A 22,151-nucleotide genomic window follows, 5' to 3' on the forward strand; every position below is an offset into this window, starting at 1 on the left:
TTGTACAGCAGTGAAACAGAAAACTGAAAACTTAGAGGTGCCGACAGCATCTGTCTCGAGGAGTGGAATGTGGCCTGGCTGAGCCATAGCCAAATGGGGAGGCTTCCAGGAAGGATGGCATGTCCCTCACTTTTACTACTCCTATAGAACCTTTCCCTAATGCTAAGTACTATCCCTGACAGACAGAAATCCTTTCCCTTCACTCTAAGGCCGCGTACACACGATCGGTTAAACCGTTGAGAACGGTCTGATGGACCGTTTTCATTGGTCCAAACCAATCGTGTGTGGGCGCCATCGGTTATTTATCCATCGGTTAAAAAAAAGACAACTTGTTTTAAATTTAACCGATGAATTCCTAACCGATAGAAAAAAAAACGATCGTTAGTAGGCACAACCATCAGTTAAAAATCCTCAGAATCAAGTCCACGCATGCTTGGAAGCATTGAACTTCGTTTTTTTCAGCACGTCGTTGTTTTTTACGTCACCGCGTTCTGACACGATCGTTTTTTTAACCGATGGTGTGTAGGCACGACTGACCATCAGTCAGCTTCATCGGTTAACCGATGAAAACGGTCCATCAGACTGTTCTCATCGGATGGACCGATCGTGTGTACGCGGCATTACTCACAACTAGGAACTAGGTTCCTCTTACCTTCCTACCCCATCTGCTTTGCCACTGCAGACAAGCACCACCAGCAGTCCAGAATATAAACTGCACCTGCCTAAATGCACGTAAAAAATAGGGCCTAATCCACAAAAGGGATACGCCGGCGTATCTACTGATACGCCGTCGTATCCCTGTTTCTATCTTTGGAACTGATCCACAGAATCCGTTTCACATAGATAGGCAGAAGATCCGACATGTGTAAGGGACTTACACTGTCGGATCTTAGGATGCAGTACCGCAGCAGCCGCTGGGGGCATTTCTCGTCTAAATGCCGCTTCGGGTATGCAAATTAGCACTTACGGAGATCCACAAAGCTTTTACGCTTCGTTTTTTCTCCGTAAGTATTAGTTTGCCGTCGCAAAATTAGGGCTGCTTTTACAAGGCCTAAACTGTTTACACCTTGTAAAAGTAGACCCTTCTATCCCGCGTCGCTGTCTTTTTTTTTTTTAATTTTTTTTTTTCCCGCCGCAACTCGTTTTTTTTTTTTTACGCCCGTCGCGATTCTTAAAACCCAGCGCAACGTAAAACCGTGCAAAGCACGTCGGGAAAATGACGTCGGGAGCATGCGCAGTACGTCCGGCACGGGAGCGCCCCATTAAATTAGGAACGCCTTGCGCCGGACGGATTTAAGTTACACCGCTCAAAGTGCTTTGTGGATCGGGCACTTAGGTAGAGATTTTGCGGCGGTGTAACTTAAACAGGAAAAAATACGTTGCGCCGGGTTTTTGTGGATTAGGCCCATAATTTTTACTTTTTTTGTTTTTAGAACTTTTGATACATTTTATAATGGTTAGTGGGCTCAAATCAATTATCATAATGCGCATGTTCTAGGCTAAAAAAAAAAAAAAAAAAAAAAAAACCTGTTTAACACATCTGGGATTCCAGTATGCGATTATTAATTGACTCAGTGATGGTAAGATGAATTGCTCTTTGGGACACAGACAGCAAAAAAATTGCATTTTAAGCATTGCCTTCTCTACCCAAAACTAAAACAAGTTATAGCTTTAGATATGCTTTTAACACAATTATCAAGCTCTAATCTACACAGGGAATTTTAATTCATAGTAACATCAGAGCAACTTGCCTCTGACAAATGAGTCATATGAAAAACATGAAAATTAATGCGTGCCAATCTTGCTGTATTCCTCTGGTGCTCTAAGGCAAGGCAACTTTTTTTTAGGAGGGGAGGTTTTCAATGCACAGTACTTACAGGAGAGTCAAACCACTTGCTATTTTCATACATCTTTCATAGGCTTCAATTTTCATGCTATGTTTATGTATACAGGTCTGCATACCAGCCAGTTGGGGGTGCCAACATTCCTGCTGGATTTTAAATAATACAGATAAAGGAAGAATAGGAACATTTGAGATTTGTAAATGGAGGAATGTTTCTCTATGGCTGAAAGGGAAAACAGTAGGAACTATGGCAGTAGTGTCTCACTACCAGTGACTTAGAGAAATAAAGAAACTAGAAGATGGCACCAGAAATGTCCTATTAACTGAAAAATCACTTCCATGTGGACTGACCATTCAATGCTACTAATACATGAGTGTGTAATAATTGATAGGACAGGTGGTGTCTCTTATCTTTCATAGGTGACAAAATTCTGATTCAGAAACTGGACAAGAACACTTCATTTTGCTTTTTAGAAACTTTGCTTCCTGGTTAGCAACGCAGGACACTTGCCAGCTGAATACTTGTGGATCTTGGAAGGAATCCACAACTCTGAAAAGGTGACGCCCATCTTACCAGTCTCCCAAGGCATTAGTAATGGGTGACGCTCATGTGTGGCACAGTAGTGAAATATATAGAAGTAATCAGCATGTTCAGTTTAGATGACTCAACTTACTGCAAACAACAAATTACTAAGGCAGGTTTGTTAGAGACTTTCATCTATATTCTAGAGATACCTAATCTGTACTGTGCCTTCTTCTAATGTGCTAGCCAGAAGAATTATAGCTTTTCTATGCGTCTTATAAATTATTCAATACATTGTTAGACACTTGTCAGATTTACGAGATCCAAAGAACGACAGGACTTCCTTGTACCGTACAAAGAGTTTCTGATGGAAGCTTGACCACTACATGGCATCATGGATTGGACCATTCACAGATAATTAAAGATTTTCTCTTTAGATCATTCAGTAAGTAATCACGTTATTTTTTTTATGTTAAATACTTATAGCCAGATGATACAGAACACTGCATAATCATTCCTATCAAAGTTTTTATATTATATAACATGCTGGTTATCCGATAAATGTATTGCAGTAGTGATAATAGAAAATGAAATATAAAAACAGACACTGCAACACATTTCACCCTAATTGTTGTTTTATTTTGTTCTTTTATTGATTGTTTTACGCAGGTTTGAAATATGAACTGTACTTGTTTTATAGCTTGTGTAATCCTGAGCGTATGCAAATAAAGTAAATTTATTTTGGCAACAGAAAGCCTTTTTGTCTAGGAGAGAGGTCTAAGTGTGAATGTTTATCCTTAAACTAACGTGTTGGTGAAAAGATGTGTGCCTCCATTAAAATCATGTTGAAATATAAAGTGTTACACACCAAAAAAATTCCTTCTGTTACTTTGTTTTGGTATTATTGCCAATTAAGCCCTTTCCCAAAACGTAGAAACTCCATTAAAAAAAGGCCAGGAGCTTGCTACAATATATTTGCATCACAGTCCTACATTTACAAAGGGATATAGGTGTGCACAGTTATTACTATCCCTGGACTGATCCAGCTGATCTTACACCAATATTCAATGCATATTTTCCTTTTGCGATATTCAATGCATTTATTTTATTTTTTTATGCATATTCAATGTATACTTTTTTTTTGTTCAACCCAATGGACCGATTGGAGAAAAACTGGGTAGCTCAGGAACAGCTTGCTGTACTAATTGGGCAATGTTATGCCGCGTACACACGATCGGTCCATCCGATGAGAACGGTCTGATGGACCGTTTTCATCGGTTAACCGATTAAGCTGACTGATGGTCCGTCGCACCTACACACCATGGATTAAAAAAACAATCGTGTCAGAACACGGTGACGTAAAACACAACGACGTGCTGAAACAAAAAGGAAGATCAATGCTTCCAAGCGTGCATCGACTTGATTCTGAGCATGCGTGGATTTTTAACCGATGGTCATGCCTACTAACGATCTTTTTTTTCTATCGGTCATGTATGCATCGGTTAAATTTAAAACAAGATTGCTTTTTTTTAACCTATGGATAAATAACCGATGGGGGCCACACACGATCGGTTTGGTCCGATAAAAACGGTCCATCAGACCGTTCTCATCGGTTTGACCGATCGTGTGTACGCGGCATTAGTACAACAATCTCCCTGCTGAGCTGTTGCGTTCTGACAAAGGAACTGCCCCACCAGAACACACCAGTCAGCACTCATAGCCATTATCTGCTGTAGCTGGTCGGATGCTGATTGGATGTTGGTTTTCCAATTTTTCTGAATGACCGGCTTCTGTCAGACAGGCTGATGTACAATTGCTGGACCAATCAAACCAATTGCAACTGATTAAATCCTAGGTTTATTACTTTTTTTTATTCAACAGAAGGAAAGCTTTACTATAACTTCCAACAATATGAATGGAGGACTGGTGGATGAATGAAAGGTCTGCCTCCTCCATTCATTGAGTGCTTTTCATTCTTGGAACCTATAGTTCAGCTTCAATGAATGGAAGAGGAGGGTGGAAAGGGCAGGCAAAGTTGCCACTCTTGCCTATGACAGCATCAACAGCTCCTATTATTTCCTACAGCATCGGAAGATTACCACTGTGAACGAATGGGGTCGTGAAGATAGATTTTCCTCACAACAGATATTTCTCATTCAATGTAAGTACAAACTACAAACATGATAAAAACTGACATGGTTAAATGTAGTATTTATTTCCTTTGAGCATGGTCTGAAGGGTAAACATCCAAAAAGTTTTTACACACAGACATGGGCACAACTCAGCTGTGTTGTTTGATTTGTGTCCATTCCTTGCGATTATTATAAGCAATGCTCAGGTCACGGACATATCATTCATCTCTTGTGCCTGGGCCTGATTTACTAAAGCGTGAAGTGCAGTGAAATGTTCATTTGTCCATCCAGTCATGTGAATGAAAAGTTATATTTTTTCTTTTTAAATCTCTTTCTGTTGGAGTTCTTTTTTTTCTTTTCAATTCCTGTGCACATGGCTGGATGTTTGAAGTGGATACAGGTTCACCTCATTGCACTTCACCTCACTTCACAATTTAGTAGATCAGCACTTCTGTCTTGTCTCAGTATGTTTAGCCTTTTTTAAAGCAACTCTGTCATTGTTTGAAAAAAATCTGAACTATAAGGAGATTTATACCTACATGCTCGGGCACCTGTTCCTCAGATTCTTGCAGAGCTACAACCTCATCAATTAGTTTTACATCTGTCACTTCCAGTTGTGTGTGGAATGTTTGTGTTCTGCACCATGTGCTGTGGTTCCATCCACTGGCCTCTACAGCAATACTATGTCCTGTAATGACAAAGGGGTTGGATGATAGGGTCACATGTTGGTGACAATACAACCAACACTCACAGAAGTGTCAGATGCAAAGATTTTTCTCTCCAAATGAGCAAGTATTGGAGGAACCATATTCCAGGGGTCTCCAAACTTTCTAAGCAAAATGCCAATTTTCTGTCCTTCAGGCTTTGGGGAGGCCGGACTGTGCCTAGTGGGTGTAGAAAATGCCCTTGGATCAGTGGCCCATTGTTAGTTTTAACGGGAGAAATAGTGCCCGAATGTTGAGATCAATGAGAAGACTAGTACCCCATTGTTGAGATCAATGAGAAGACTAGTGCCCCATCATTGGTGTCAGTTGTGGAATAGTGCACCAAGGTCCAGATATAGGCAAGCAAAGGGCCACATCTGGCCCCAGGGCCACAGTTTGGAGACCACTGCCCTATTATTTTGCAAGTTTTGTTTCTGTGCTAGCTTTTTATACCAGTGTCATAGGCACTTTAACGGAAACCTGATCCCTGCACACAATAGACAAAGCAACCGTTTTCCATAATAAGTGGGGCAATAAGCAGTGAGAGCATATTTTCTTGTTTTTCCTGACATCAGTTATCAAAACCCGCCATGTCATGTGGAAGTCATGCATATTTATTTTTTTCTGTATGCTCCCCTGTTCTCACATGAAAATTGGCCACTCAGGCACCAGATACTGCAGTGTGGGGAAGCAGGTGTAGTGTCACCTGTTCCTCCATGCCTAGAAAAGCCTTCTCCAGGCATTGTCAGAAGATCAGTGTGATTGGGGAGCACTGGGTTAGTAAGTACTCACTGCTTATAGCTCATCGTGTGAAGAACACCTATTACTTTGATTAGTATAGGTAAAGTATGTTCAATTTTAGAATGAACTGAAAAAAAATTAGGTGCCTGATATATCGAAGTGTAAAGTGCAGTGCAGGGAATTGAAGTCTACACACACAATCAATCCAAGCAAGAAATAAAATAAAAAACATGCCTGTGAATTTAAACTAGGTTACATCATAATAATCAACCTTGTATTTTAGTAAATCAGGTTTAGCGCACTACAAATTTAGACCTTCATCATAACATTAATATTACTATGATTACAGCTACCATAACAGTGTACTGCATATCTGATAACATTGGAAGGTCCGCTTAAACAAAGGAACTGTGCCCAGGATCTCTCCAGATACACAGATAATGCTTCTCTGTTTTAGACAATTTATAATTATGTATATACTATCCCATGACTTTAACAGGAAAAATTCAGAGTTGAAGTTCTGGTGTGACACAGGAATGAAAAATGATCATTCTTGTTTTTATTTTGTACTAGACAAATGTTATCCTTGAAAACATGTGGGCAGGGCCACCTGTTCGCGCCAGAGGTGCCCACTAATCGGCCGACCTAGTACTCAGAACTCACCCAGGTTCACTCACTGGCCATGAGTATCAGCCAGAGCCAGATTATTGCAGAGCTACAACCTCATCAATTTTTTTTACATCTGTCACTTCCTGGTGTGTGTCGAATGTTTGTGTTCTGCACCATGTGCTGTGGTTCCACCCACTGGCCCTTACAGCAATACTATGTCCTGTAAAGACAAAGGGGTTGGATGATAGGGTCACATAATGCAGTTGGTGACAACACAACCAACACTCACAGAAGTGTCAGATGCAAAGGTTCTAACCCATCCCAACTCTGTCCAAATCTAAAAAACAATTTCCTTTAGTTATACCTCAACAGTTAATGCTTAGACACCACACAATGAGAGATGTCTTTGGAAAAGGATTATGAATTGCAATCATATTGAACATTAAATTCCTCATTTGGGTGTTTGCTAATAGTTCAAAAGAATGTGAAAGAGGAAGGCATGACCTACTGGGTATTTTTCAGTAGAATGTCAAGGTACAATTACGTCTGCCCAGTGTTATTTTAGTCTGTCCTGTGATTTCTGCAAATTAAGATCTAGAGAACCCACCTTACAGGACAAATATCACTTTAGGACAGGTAGCGCCTAGCACAAGTGGTAAATAATGCTGAACAAAGATCCTGACAAATGATAGACATTGGGGAACAGTGCACTTGGGTGGAGCTTTTCACAAAATACATAACCCAGTTATGGGAATGGCAAGCTCTACACAAACACATGTATGTATTCATAACAAACATTGTATGGCATCATTCTCACATCACCTTATACTTCATGGGCTGATTCATTAAACTTAGAGAGAAAGGAAAACTAGAACACAATAGAGTTGTTGCCCATTGTGACTAATAATAAGTCTTGTTTCATTTTCTCATAAAATAAAATGTAAAACCTGATTAGAAACTATAGCCAACAGTTTAAATATGTGTTAATTTTTCGGTTCAGTGAACCAGCCCCCATGTCTTCTGCCCAAGTCCAAGCAGAACAAGGTATCGGGGCTCCGCGTTTCATCTTCCTATGCACATTTCTGGTTCTATCCCACAAATGATTAAAGTGTATGCAAACCCTAACAATGAATGTCTTGCATTTGCTTCCTTTGTTCTGTTAAATATACTATTAAATTGTCTTGTAATATCTGTTCAAGTGTAAGTTTAAGGAGTCTTATCAGCCCTGCCCAGCTCTCTGTGTGAAGACAAGAGGAAGGGAGCAAGGAGAGTGGGACTTTATATGAAGCTCATGGTAGCGAGAGAGTAATTTAGCTGAACAAAGGAATTTTATTCATGTTAAACTATGAACATACATATAATCTTGATATCAGGGTAAACAAGAAGCACACAGTAACAACAGTAACCATGATAATGACAATGGTGTCTCAAAATGTAACCACTGGTATCATTGGTAAACAATAAGCATGATAATAGACAAAGCAATGGCAACAATGTCTCATAATAAGACCATAATAAAATTCCATAGTTCACCAAAGGCAAGGTTGGGTAAAATCATAATTGCGATGTAATGCCTGCAGGATGTCACAAACTATGGTGAACGAGAGTGAACCACAACTGCGGTTAGTGAAAGAATTCGATGCGCTTCTCTATGTAATGTGATTATCAGTAGGTATTACAACATAGCTTCAACCCCTAGTGGTAAAAAGATCTGTCACAAACTATGATGAACGTGAGTGATGCACAACTCCAGTTAGGGACAGAATTCAATGCACTTCTCTATATAATGTGATTTTCAGTACTGGACCCCAGGCGTCACTCTAATCAGAGAAAAAGAGTTTGGGGGTTCACTACATCATATCTCTCACATATAGAAATGCATTGAGCTACTAAGGGAGGAGGTATTACAACATACCTTTAACCCTTAGCCTAAAAAAAGGTATAGCGAACATGTTCAGTATATTAGGCCAGGAGGCCGTATAGTACTAATAACAAATGTCAAACACGTAGCATATGAGAATACTGTATGCAGATAGCAAATACTTGAGAGAGGCAACTGAAGATTAATTGGTTCAAGAGTGTATGTCCCTTTAAGATATGCCACAACTGTTATAGCCAACCATGATACTTATCCCAAGCACAGCGGGAGTATAAACTTGAGCCAAGTTCAAATACAGTACTTAGTTAATACAATATGTGAACAGGGTAATTCTAGAGCAATAAATATAACGTGGTAATGGTACTTATCTGTTTGCAGAGATGAGAGTTCTTCAAAATTAGCAGAGTATTGTAGCAGCAATGGGATTCTGTAAAGGATGGTCTCCTTGTGGTCAATATCTTAGGGTGTCCCCAGAGAAATGGTAGTATTAGTTGTAGCTTAATACTGGCATGGTTCCTGCGTCCAATGGTTTTCAGCTTGGGGCAAATAGTACCAGTAGTTTTCTGGAACGCAAGCGGAGCCGGGCGATGACGTCAGTGCGTGGCCGCCGTATGCGTTCCAGCGTGGAACGCAATGCGGCGATGAAAAGCACTGTTCACACAGGACCTATGGCGTCACTGAACCTGTAGAGGTAGAAATTATATAGAGACTTTAAAATCTGGGTATGGATGGGTGGAAACATGGCATCAGGCATCATCAGGAGCATGTACGTGGTGTATCTAGAATGGAGATTATATGGAAATTATCAATAATCATTAGAAACATGAACAGGGGTAGGGTAAAACCCCCAACAACACCGAAGTGCGTACTTACTAGTTGAGGTTCGCAAGTTAATGGTGTGGTGGTGAGGCGCCAAAAACATCCGGGAACACCCCCAACCGGGAGCCGTGGTGGACAGCCCAATGGGGGCAACCCACACAGGCAGCAATCCGGGAAGGCATGTGACCACGAGGCATCTCTGTGGGGGAGTGAAGATTGAAATTAAGCTTGAGAGTCACATAAGGTAGCTGGAGGTGAGGGTGTGGGGAAGGAGCCCATGCTAGTGAGGGGGGATGATCATAGAGTGGAAGCTGGTGGCCAGAGGCTGCCAGGGGAAGTTGTGGAAATATCAAAAACCTAGTTTGACACCTTACAACTGACTTGAGACTGTTCAGGGGTACTCCCTGTATTGGAAAAAAACAGCGTAGGTAGAAGAGGGGGAAAGGTGTGCCTGTATGTGAAGAGCAACTTGATGTTGAATATGAGGAATTGCATGCTAATAGGGCTAGTGAGGTAGAGTCGTTATGGCTAGAGCTTCAAAAGGATAAACAAATCTTACATTGCTTTTGGTGGTATGCTATAGGCCACCTAACATTAAGGAGGAGGAGACCCATTTTCTTTTCACAGTTAGAGATGGCAGGGAGACAGAGCAATGTCATAATCATGGGAGATTTCAACTATCCTGACATTAATTGGGTACGCAGAACCAATCGCTCCACAAAGGCTAGTCATTTCTTGAACATACTGCAGGAGACTTTCATGATTCAAATGGTTGAATCCCCAACCTGAAATAATGCTCTGCTGGACCTATTAATTCCAAACAACACAGAGCTGATTACAGATGTGGAAGTGAGGGATAATTTAGGTAGCAGTGATCACAGATTATTTACATGTGCCCTAAACTATAGGAAAGCGAGACACAAGGGTAGGACAAAAACATTACATTTCAACTTTACTAAGCTGTGCTCGATATTGCACAATACCAAATGGGATTCAAAGTTTGTAGCTAAGAACACTGAAGATAAGCAGAAGTGCTTCAAAGATATATAATAATCAATGATATTCGTCAGTGCATTCCAATTGGCAACAAATATAAACAAACAAAAGTTAAATCTGGGTGGCTAAACACTAAAGTAAAAAATTATTTTTAAAGAGAAAAAATGGTCCTTTAAAAAAATATAAGGCTGAAAGGTCACAATTGGCATTCCAAAACTACAAAGAGTGCCACAAAAATGCAAAGTGTGATCAGGGCAGCTAAAATCATTCATGGGTGACACATTGCTGAGGAGAGTAAGAAAAAATCCTAAAGGATGTATTAAATATATAAATAGTAATAGTTTATGCAAAGGAAAAGGTGGTTATAATAAATAAAACAATGTTAATAGTGTTATATTAATGTTATATTAACATGGCTGACAGAAACAAGTATTCAAAAAAGACTAGAAAAACCTAATGTAAACAAATCACCAAGACAAGAGTTCTCAAGGAACTAAGCCAGGTTATAGCCAGACCATCATTTCAAATTTTTGGGCTTACTAACTGGAATGGTATGAGCTGATTGGTGAAAAGTAAATGTGGTACCAATATTTAAAAAAAGGTTGAGATAAATACTTGGAAACTATGGGCCTGATCCACAAAAGGGATACGCCGGCGTATCTACTGATACGCCGTCGTATCCCTGTTTCTATCTATGGAACTGATCCACAGAATCAGTTTCTCATAGATAGGCAGAAGATCCGACATGTGTAAGGGACTTACACTGTCGGATCTTAGGATGCAGTACCGCAGTCGCCGCTGGGGGCATTTCTCGTCGAAATCCAGAGTCGGGTATGCAAATTAGCACTTACGGAGATCCACGAAGCTTTTACGCTTCGTTTTTTCTCCGTAAGTATTAGTTTGCCGTCGCAAAATTAGGGCTGCTTTTACAAAGTGTAAAGTTAGTACACCTTGTAAAAGTAGACCCTTCTTTCCCGCGACGCTGTCAAATTTTTTTTTTTTTCCCGCATCTCTTTTTTTTACCGACGCAACTTTTTTTACCCCGGCGCAATTCACAAAACTCAGCGTAACGTAACTTTGCGCAAAGCACGTCGGGAAAATCGCGTCGGGAGCATGCGCAGTATGTCCGGTGCGGGAGCGCGCCGAATTTAAATGGGACTCGCCCCATTAGATTGGGCACGCCTTGCGCTGGACAGATTTAAGTTATACAGCCGAAAATTTCTAGGTAAGTGCTTTGTGGATCGGGCACTTAGGTAGAGATTTTGCGGCGGTGTAACTTAAATCCCAAAAATTAAGTTGCGCCCGCTGTACATGGATCTGGCCCCATATACCAGTCAACCTATCATCAATAGTATGCAAACTATTATGAAGAACAATAAGGGACCATATCCAAGAATTTGCTGATGAAAAAAGTTTTATTAGTACAATCCCAATTCCCCAGAAATTGGGAAAGCCAGTTCAAAAGCCTGCATCTCACATGGTATGGGAGTGCATTAACGCATAGGGAATGGGCAGTTTACACATCTGGAAAGACACAATTAGGGATGAACTGGATGTTTAAGTCAAACGTAAGTTAAATTCATACACCTGACCTGCATGCTTTAGCCAATAACAGCGCGCTCTGCTGAAAGAGCCATAATTGGCCAAAGGCAGGGTGCAGGGTGGGGTTGTAGTAACCAACACAGATTTATGAAACTGTACTTGCCAGACCAACCTTTAACCATTCTATGAGGATGTGTGTTGTAATTTGGATAGAGTGAGGCCTGTGGATGTAGTATATTTGGATTTTGCTAAGGCATTTGATACCCCATACGTATTTGATTCATTTACAAATTTAGGTCATATTGCATTGATGATGGTGCATGCACCTGGATAAAAAACTGGCTGCAGGAGCACATCCAGAGTGTGGTGATTAATGGCATATTTTCTGAAATGGAATTATGATTGGGGTAACCCTGGGCTCTCTCCTGGAACCAATTCTGTTTACCTTGTTCAGAAACGATATAGAGGTTGGAATAAATAGTTCAATCTCAGTGTTAGCTGATGATAAAAAGCAAAGCAGGGCAAAAACTTTATAACCTGATACGGAAACCTTGCAAGAAGACCTCAATAAAAAAGTAAGGTGAGCAACTATATGGCAGATGAGGCTCAATGTGAAAAATGACAAGTAATGCACTTATGAGCTAAAAATTTGAATAAAAGTTACTCAATGAGGGGTGAACTGGAAATTGAGGATGGAAAAGGATCTGGGAGCCCTAGTAGATGGCAGGCTCAGCAATTTAATGCAATGCCTATCTGCAGCAAGCAATGACAGCTGACTACTAGCTTGCAATAAAAAGATTTACTCAAGAAATAATTTTGGGCTGAATTCAGACCTGAAACAGACCAAAAGACACACAGCGTTTTTTGTGCAAAACGCACCGGACCTGCTGCAGAGATATGTGAACCGTCTCCATAGAGAGCGGGAAAAAATCTCCTGCTATTGCAAATTGGATGCAGCCTAAATATTTTCTCACTTAAGATGCAAAAGAGATATGATCACAATATACAAATATCTAGATGATGATTTTAGCATAGGGATAAAACTATTCAATTTTAGGTCCCTAAAGAAAACACAATGAAGTTAGATGTAAAGTGACTCAATCTTAAAGGGTAAGTTCACCTTTGTTCTCCAGCTCCCCTATGCACCAATAGAGCATTCATGTACTTTTTTTGCAAAAATATGAAAAATTTCCATTAAATCTACAGTCACATACTTTTCTTGTACAAATCTACATTTCCAGATGTTTCCATTAGTAATGTCTTTCAGAAATTTAAAGACTTATATGACTATGCATGCAATTGCCATGATCGCTTAAATTGGAATATAGAAATAAACCTCAAGATTGGGATTTTAAAGGCAGTTTTGAAAAAATGTAAATTGTATTATTTAAAAAAATAAATTGTTTCCATATAAATAGAATTAATAAAAACACTAACTACAATGTAAACATGGTATAAAAAATTGTATCACATTACATAGACATAACCATGAATATGAGATTCAAAACAATCCTGAAGTGGTATGCTTCAGCGACTTGCTGTTCCTTTATGATATGTGGTATATCCCCATCTGCCATATATCATCGGAAATTATACCGATGAAGGAACAAGTCGCTGGGGAATATCACTTCAGGATTGTTTTGAATCTCATATTCATGGTTATGTCTATGTAATGTATTACCATTTTGTATACCATGTTTACATTGAAGTTAGTGTTTTTAATAATTCCATTTATTTGGAAATTAATACATTTTTAAAATAATACAATTTTTATTTTTTCAAAATTGCCTTTAAAATCCCAATCTTGAGGTTTATTCCTATATTTTAGTAATGTCTTTTTTCCCTTACAGACTTTAGGTCATGACACAAGAAGGAGTTGACCAGCTGGCTTCATTAGCATACACACTGCATAATCCACCCTCTCATTCCCAGGTGCATGTTTTTTTAAATCAAATGCAACCAATCAGTGATCACCCTTCTCACTAAATACACAATCAGATTGCATAGTGTATGGCCATCTTTATACAAGTACATAGGAGGGAGAGGACAGAAACACTCAGCTGTCAAGCCCAGTTCACAACTCTGCATAGCGGGAACATGCATTTTTTTTGTTTGTTTTTTAGTAGGGGGGGGGGATGTTTTGGAGCATATTCACTCATCACACATAGGGAAGCCCATCCACCTGAATGGCCTGCCCTACACACAGCAATCACCTCAAAGAAGCTTCAGAACTTTTTTTAGAGTGGAGCTTGGTGAGTTTTTTACTGCAAATTTTGGTGCAGCGCATTTCTGAAATGCAAGGAAATGCACAGATGTGAATGGAGCCTCGTTGCTCATGTGTTATCACACAAATTTCACTTTCAGGCCCCATTCACATCTAGCATAGTGGGAATGCACATTTTGTGTCTCGTTTTTCCTTTGACACGCATAGGGCAGCCAATTGGCTGTACTGCATGTGGTTAATGCAGTGTTTCTCAATTCCAGTCCTCAGGCCCCCCCAACAGGTCAGGTTTTCAGGATTTCCCTCAGATGAAAAGGCTGTGCTAATTACTAAGGCAGTGAAACTGATCAAATCACCTGTGCAAAATAATGGAAATCCTGAAAACCTGACCTGTTGGGGGGGGCCTGAGGACTGGAATTGAGAAACACTGGGTTAATGGAACAGTTTGGCGTATTGTGGGTTGTGTTTGCAGAATTTTCACATGGCAAAATGTGTGTTTTCTTCTGTGTTTGGTGTGCAGTTAACAATTAATGGCACTGAAAGCGAAACTAATAATTTTAGGTGTATAAAGATGGCCATACACTATGCAATGTGATTGTATATTGTGTATTTAGTGAGAAGGGTGATCACTGATTGATTGCATTTCATTTAAAAAAACGTGCAACTGGGAATGGCAGGGTAGATAATGCAGGGTGTGTGCAAATGACCTAAAGTCTGATCAGGAAGATGACATTACTAATGGAAACGTCTGGAAACGTGGATTCGGACAAGAAAAGTAAGTGACTGTAGATTTAATGGAAAGCTTTAATATTTTTGCAAAAAAAGTACATGAATGCTATATTGGTGCATAAGGGAGCTGGAATTTAGAAATTGTACAAATGTGAAACGTACTCGTTAAATTGCAAAAGGGATTATTTACTGGTAAAGCAGCAACCATGTTGAGTTCCTTTCCACAGATGTTGGTGTCAGCTGGGAGTGTAGATAAATTAAAAAACTTTTGGGAGTGTTTCTTAGTGTACACAATATATGGGATATGGAAAATGGTAATGACATAAATGCACACAAACACACACACACACACACACTTAGGATGAACTGGGTGGAATGGTGTCTTTCTTCAATCTTTTGTGTATAAACCTGCACATTTATAACAGATTTTAATATTCATATTCTTGTATAAGCTTATTTTACGTACATACACCATTTATGAAAATACAGTGCTTCTATTGTTTGTCTCCAACCATATGACCATCTTTTTTGCCAAGTTTTTATTCACTTTATTGATTAAATTGTAGGACTGTATGCTAATCATTTATGTTATTTTTTTTTCTTTTTGATGAAAATACATTCATAGATTTGAGTGCCATTTTTTTTTGGGGGGGGGGGGATTCTGTGTGGTTTTGCTGATATTTAATCATAATTAAAAATGTGACAATAAACAATACAAAGGCTAAAATCCTTCCAGAAATTCTAGTTATCTGTCTGCAAATTTAGATTTTGACTTTCTTGGCAGAATACTTGTTCCAGGTCTTTAAATCTTAACATATTGAGGTCAGAGGATCAGAAAGACAGCTAGTTAATGTGTGCTTTTAACAATGACATTTCATTTTTTTTTATTATTATTTTAAACTGAGCTCCAGGCAACTTTTTTTTATTTGTAAAAAAACAAGCAGGGTAAGTCCCTGACTTCCATTTGGCATCAGCCTCTTGCATCTATATATAGGAGTACAGGAGTAATGAAGGATTAGCCCACGTTATAGAACAAGTAAACCATAATCCAAATGCACGGAAAGAATCCCATTTTTCCCCCTTTGTGAGGAGCCATGATTGTTCAATTGATAGAAAAGATTCATAACAATGTAATATACAGTAACACTATTATATACATTTTAATGGATACATTTCAAAATAAGTAAGTGCCAACCAGTGGCAAGACTGTTATACAGGACGGATGTCTGCAACCCTGCAAGAAAAAGTAGAGTCAAGGTCCAGGATCTTTAAGATCCATTTAAAGTCAGCTTGTCAGATACCTGAAAAGTTCAAACTGACTATATGATAGAGAATACAAAATAAGTGATATCCGAAACTGCATATCAAAAAGTCAGTTGATCCAGATAAATGGACAGCTATTTCCCTTTTCGTTTTTATGTAAAGGATAAGTATGGTCTTGCCCCATCCCCTATTAAGCTTCTCTATCGATCATTTAATGTTATATGAATGCTCAAAAGTTGTTACCATTTTTTTGGAAACTGGCATACAACTGAAGCTGCCTATATCTCTCAATCTATTCATCATTTAGCGTAGATCTGTGGTTTTATTTAAATTGACCTCTGCTCAGTAGGGATGGGCCGAATGACCCCCAGTTCAATTCCCACCAGACGTTTCGAACATCGCGAAAGTTCGGAACCGAATAACGAACCCCATTGAAGTCTATAGGACCCGAATGTGGAAAATCAAAAGTGCCCATTTTGAAGGCTTATATGCAAGTAATTGGGCATACAATGGATATGGGGGTCTGGGTACTGCCCTGTAGGACATGTATCAATGAAAAAAAAGTTTGTAAAAAACTTCATGTTTAAATGAACAGTGATTTATTGATGAGTAAAGTGAAAGCATAAAAATAAAAAATTCCTTTCAATATAGTGCCTGGGGGTCCCTTTAGTCTACTTGTAAAGTGGCACATTTGTACTGTGCATAAAAGCTGCTGCAGCAATAATTGCATTTAAAAAAGCCAAACATTTTTTTCCCCTTTAAGCTTTCTTTATTTTGTAAGCAATGGCTTGCAGAGCCAGTCTGTATGATGAGGCTACAATGCAGTGCCCTGGTAACAAGATTACAGATGTTTTGAATAAATAAAGGTGTCTATTCCACAGACTTTAGATAGAAGTAACAGGTGTGGAAAAATAGTTTTTTGGGTGTTGGTGACACCTTCACACCATAACCCTATAGAGGTACTCTTGATGAAAGCAAGAATTGGCCTTGCTGTCAAAAATTGCAATGATATGCACTTGTCACGCAGGTGCGGAAAAATTGGTCTTTGGTTGTCTTAAGCGCATTCACACCGTAGCCCTGTAGAGGTACTCTTGATGAAAGCAAGAATTGGCCTTGCTGTCAAAAACTGCTTTGATATGCACTTGTCAAACAGGTGTTGAAAAATTGGTCTTTGGGTGTCGGTTGCGCCTTCACACTGTAACCCTATAGAGGTGCTCTTGATAAAAGCAAGAATCGGCTTTGCTGTCAAAAATTCAAATAATATGCACTTGTCAAACAGGTGCAGAAAAATTGGTCTTTCTTTGGGTGTTAATTGTGCCCATGAAATCTTCTTCCAGATGGAATCAACACCCACAATGCTAGGCAGCCTAGATGTTCTGCAGAGATTCCACATCCCAAAAACACTTAATCATCAACATCGGCATCAGGGGCTTCATAGCTGCTGGTAATCCAGGACAGATTAATTTTGATAAATTTCAGATGGTCCACTGAGTCTGTGGACAGACACGTTCTATTATCAGTAACATAACCTCCAGCAGCACTGAATTCAGGTTCGGAAAGCACTCTGGATGCAGGGCAGTCCAGCAGTTCAATTGCATACTGGGCAAGTTCTGCCCAGTGGTCTATTCTCATGACCCAGTAAGCCAGTGGATCGTTGACTGGAAAGCTCTCCATCTCTGTTTTTGCCAATTGATAATCGTCCACCATGTGATGCAGATGCTGCTGATAGGATTTAGAAGCTGACAGCCCTGGGCGGCGAGGACTAAAAAAATTGTGAAATGCATCCCATCGGATGTATCTGGAACTGCCTCCTCCCAGCCATGTACTACTCCTAAGGGTTCTGCGGATGGAAAACCATCTCTTACTGCTTGAAGTATGGCTTCCTCTGCTTCAATGCCTCCGAAACTGCCAGAATCCCCTTCTTCCTCTTCCTCTTCCTCCTTTCCTTTCTTCTGTGTTCTGTGGCATAGGAACAATGATGATTGCATAAAGTGCGCCTTGCGAGGAAAGGAAGTCTTCATCTTCCTCCCGCTGCTCTGCCTCGGCTGCCATGTCCATAATGCCACACAGTCTGCTCCAGCAGGAACACAACAAGGATTGTGCCACTGATGCATGCATTATCACAGCTCACCATCCTTGTGGCCTCCTCAAATGGTCACAGTACAGTGTATGCATCCATTATGAGCAGCCATTGGCGTGGGGAAAAAGCTGGGCCAGCCTGAGCCTGTCGTTGTTCCATACAGGCATACCCCGGTTTTAAGTACACAATTGGGTTTATTTACTAAAGCTGGAAAGCAAAAAATCAGGCTCACTTCTGCATAAAAAACAATGAGCTTCCAGGTTTTATTACCAGTCTTAATTGAACAAGCTGGGGATAGAAGCTCATTGGTTTCTATGCAGAAGTGAGCCTGATTTTGCACTTTCCAGCTTTAGTAAATAAACCCAATTGTGTACTTAAAACCGGGGTATGCCTGTACTTACACAGGTACTCATTGACGACCCTCTGCTACATGTGCAGCTGCTGCAGCACTGCCAAAGTCGAGTTCCACCTAGTGGGCATGTCACAAATCAGGCGGTTTAAGGGAAGGTGGAATTCCCACTGAATTTCAACCGACCGAGCACTGGCTTTATATGACCGCCTATGGCTACACACTCTTCTGGTCTGCTTTAGCAGATCTTCCAACCCTGGGTACCTATTTAGGAAATGCTGCACCACAAAATTAAGAACATGTGTCAACTTTCACACATACCACCATTCCTGACTCCAACTGGCATGGCATGAACCACCTCTGGGCCTGTCCCTGCAGAGCTGCAAGAATCTCTGCTCTGGTGTGGTTCCTTACCCCTAGACACACCAGCTGAAGCACTGGATGGCACCTTTTAACCTGACTCAGTGAATAGGCCCTTGAATGCTTAGGGGGTACTTGTGGTTCATAGGAAAATTCAGCAGAGGAGGGCATGGTGTTGGAGGAGGAGGGGGAGGAGGGGTAGAGCTGACAAATCTGGCATCATCACCACTAGCTATATGGAGACGTGGGCGCACAACAAGATGCAGCACTGACTGCCTAGCCCAACAATGCCATGACATTGCCTTCCATGTGATGGTATCGAGCTGGAATGGCCTTACGTGAAAAGAAATAGCGACTGGGAACCCGCCATTGTGGTAAATAACATTCTGCAAATTCAAGAAAGAGGACAGAATCCACCAGATGAAAAGGCAGAAATTGTAGAGCCAACAGCTTTGACAAGCTCGCATTTAGACACTGGGCATGTGGGTGGCAGTGGCTGTATTTTTTTTTCCGCTGCAGAAGATGGGGCAGAGAAATTTGCTGGATATAGTCTATAGAACTGGAAACATCATTAAACATCATTAAACAGACAAAGGTATTCCCTGTCTGAGTATTGACCACATCCACCTTTGCTTGTAGACACATACAATGCTGCCCCCCTCATAGTGCCATGGGAACTTCTGCCTCTCCTTGTCCTCCCAGACATAATGGGGGGGTGCTTATTAACACAATGCAATATAGATGTGGAAATGTGTACGTGGATGCACTTTTATCAATGGAAAGTGGTGTTTGGTGCACTTTAACTTAAGTACTTACTACTACAGACACACTCCACTGACTATATTATACTGCATCAAACGTGCACCAACGCACAGAAATGTACTGCAATAAATGGCACGTAACGCACTGCAATATACGGCATTAAACTTGCAGTAAAGCACTAAACTGTACTGCGTTAAACGGAAGATTTCGTTTTTTTAAATCGTTACACATGAAAAAAAACGGAAGATAAAGCACTGAAATATACGCGTTAAACTTGCAGTAACGCACTGAACTGTACGGCGTTGAACTTGCAGTAATGCACAAAACTGTACGGTGTTAAACTTGGAGTAACGCACTAAAATATACTGCGGTAAGCATGCGCTAACGCACAGAGATATACTGCCTTAAACTGCACGTAATGCACTGAAATATACAGCGTTAAACTAGCAGTAACGCACTGAACTGTGCAGTGTTAAACCTGTAGTAAAATATACTGCGTTAAGCATGCACTTATGTAATGCTTTAAATGGCACGTAACACACTGAAATATACAGGGTTAAACTTGCAGTAATGCACAGAACTGTACAGCGTTAAACTTGCAGTAACGCACTAAAATATACCATGTTAAATGTGCAGTAATGCACAGAAATGTACTACGTTAAATGGCACGTAACGCACTGAAATATACAGTGTTAATCTTGCATTAATGCAATGAAATATACTGTGTTAAACGGTCACTACACCCACACTGACTGAACTATCCCTACATTTACACTAATGTAAAGATAAATGGCTGCACTACACTCACACTGAACTATCCATAGATTCACACTAAACTGATATTCTACACTGACAATAGAATCAGAATAGCACACTATAGCACACTAACTGTCTAACAGCACTGAAAAGAGTCCTGTTCTATCTCTCTCCATGCCGATATCACACTAAAAATGGCCACTATTGAAAGAATACTTTTATAGTGTGGGGCAGGACCAACAGCAATGAGCCATGATTGTATAGTCATCATGACAGGATCCAATCATGGCTCTGACAGTGCTCTGTGCCCTGATTGGGCAAAGCTTTCATTTCTTCAGCCAATCAGGGCTTTTCAATGCACTGTGCAGCGGTGCAGTGTATTGTGATTGTTCGGTGGGCCGAACAAACAGTCAAATGCCCTGATAATTTGGTTATTTGGCGAACGGGCGAATAGCCAATGTTCAGCCCAAATTGATGCTCGAGCCAAACCGTTCACCCATCCCTAATGCTCAGTCTGGTTTGTGTGACAGGTTTACTTAAATATCAAGATAACTAGTGTTGCAGAGAAGCAGAACCCCTGTGTAGCACTGAAAAGCAGGAATTGAGCTGTTGCAGAAAGTGACCAAATATGGCTGCCCTTCAGGCACCTATATGATTATAAACTACACACAAAAACAAGCTTTTCAAATATTAACACACACTGATAAAAGCATTTATGTCACACCGAAACTCTTATGTGAATATATAAAAACATTGAAAAACAATGAAAGTGTCAAGATTCTATCTTTAAAATTGAACCAATGGTACTAGTGAGTGGTGTATTTAGGTTTTGTGCTGCCCTAGGCCTGACTAAACTTGTGAACTTCCTAATTTAAATATGAGCCACCCCTTCCTGTCAAGGCCACACATCTTCCTGTTTAAGACTCGCCCTGTCATCTTTGTGGGATAAGGACTAATGGAGACCATGGGATGAAGACTGAGTGACGCCGTGGGAGGAAGACAGAGGGATGCCATGAGAGTAGGACAGAGGGACTACATAGGATGAGGACAGAGGGACCCCCATGGGATGAGCACAGGGGGGGTTCCACAGGAGGAGGACAAAGGGAAACTGCGGGAGGAGGACAGAGAAGGATGCGGCATCTTTTGATTTGGGGGAGGGGGAAAGGGGATATGAGCTGGGGGGTGCTTTGGGTGTAGAGAGGCCTTGTGCTTGGTGGGGGGGTCAAATCTCAAAGCACCCCTCAGCACATATTCTTTACTGCCCTCTCCCCTCATCACTCCACCATGTGTACATCTGTGCTACCTGCCCCCCTCCCCTCCTTCCCAGTTACTGTGTCCCCCTCCACTGTACACAAGGCACAGACCTCAGAACAGTAGTGCGGCTCTTGCAGTGCACTCATGTCCCTCCTCTGTTTCGTCTCCTCCTCCTGGCTGTGTACAGGAGAACTTTGGAGCCAATGAGGGGGGTCCTCAGTGAGCGTCTATCAGTGGGGAGAGAGGTATCAGCTGCCACAGAAAGGTAATTGCTGTGTGTGGGACCCTGGGAGGCAGACCCGGGTGCCCACACTAGCGCGCCCCTGTCAGGCCAGTTACCGGAGCTCAGTGCCGGAACTTGTTATGGCACTCTACATTAGTATGGGCTGATGACGGCCCTCTGTGCGGGAGCTGGGAGGAGGGGAAGGGGGATTTTTTAATGCGGGTCATCTGTTTTGCTGCCCCCGTTCAAAGTGCCGCCCTAGGCCTGGGCCTTGTCGGCCTAGGGCAAGACACAGCCCTGGTACTAGTAGTACATCTGACTGCTGTAAAAATAAGAGATATTGGATAACCAATAGACAATAGTGAA

At 40.8% G+C, this 22,151-nt stretch overlaps 1 long non-coding RNA gene across 1 annotated transcript in view; it reads left to right on the forward strand.

Annotated features, from left to right (window-relative positions):
- The first annotated feature begins 2,220 nt into the window (after nucleotides 1–2,220).
- Nucleotides 2,221–22,151, forward strand: part of LOC120936863 — a 52,490-nt gene continuing 32,559 nt past the window's right edge. The window contains exons 1-2 of the long non-coding RNA XR_005748648.1: nucleotides 2,221–2,811; nucleotides 4,452–4,527. This is a non-coding gene — a long non-coding RNA (uncharacterized LOC120936863). The remainder of the gene's footprint in view (nucleotides 2,812–4,451; nucleotides 4,528–22,151) is intronic.

This window comes from Rana temporaria, chromosome 4, assembly GCF_905171775.1.
Source record: "Rana temporaria chromosome 4, aRanTem1.1, whole genome shotgun sequence".
Classification (NCBI taxonomy): Eukaryota; Metazoa; Chordata; class Amphibia; order Anura; family Ranidae; genus Rana; species Rana temporaria.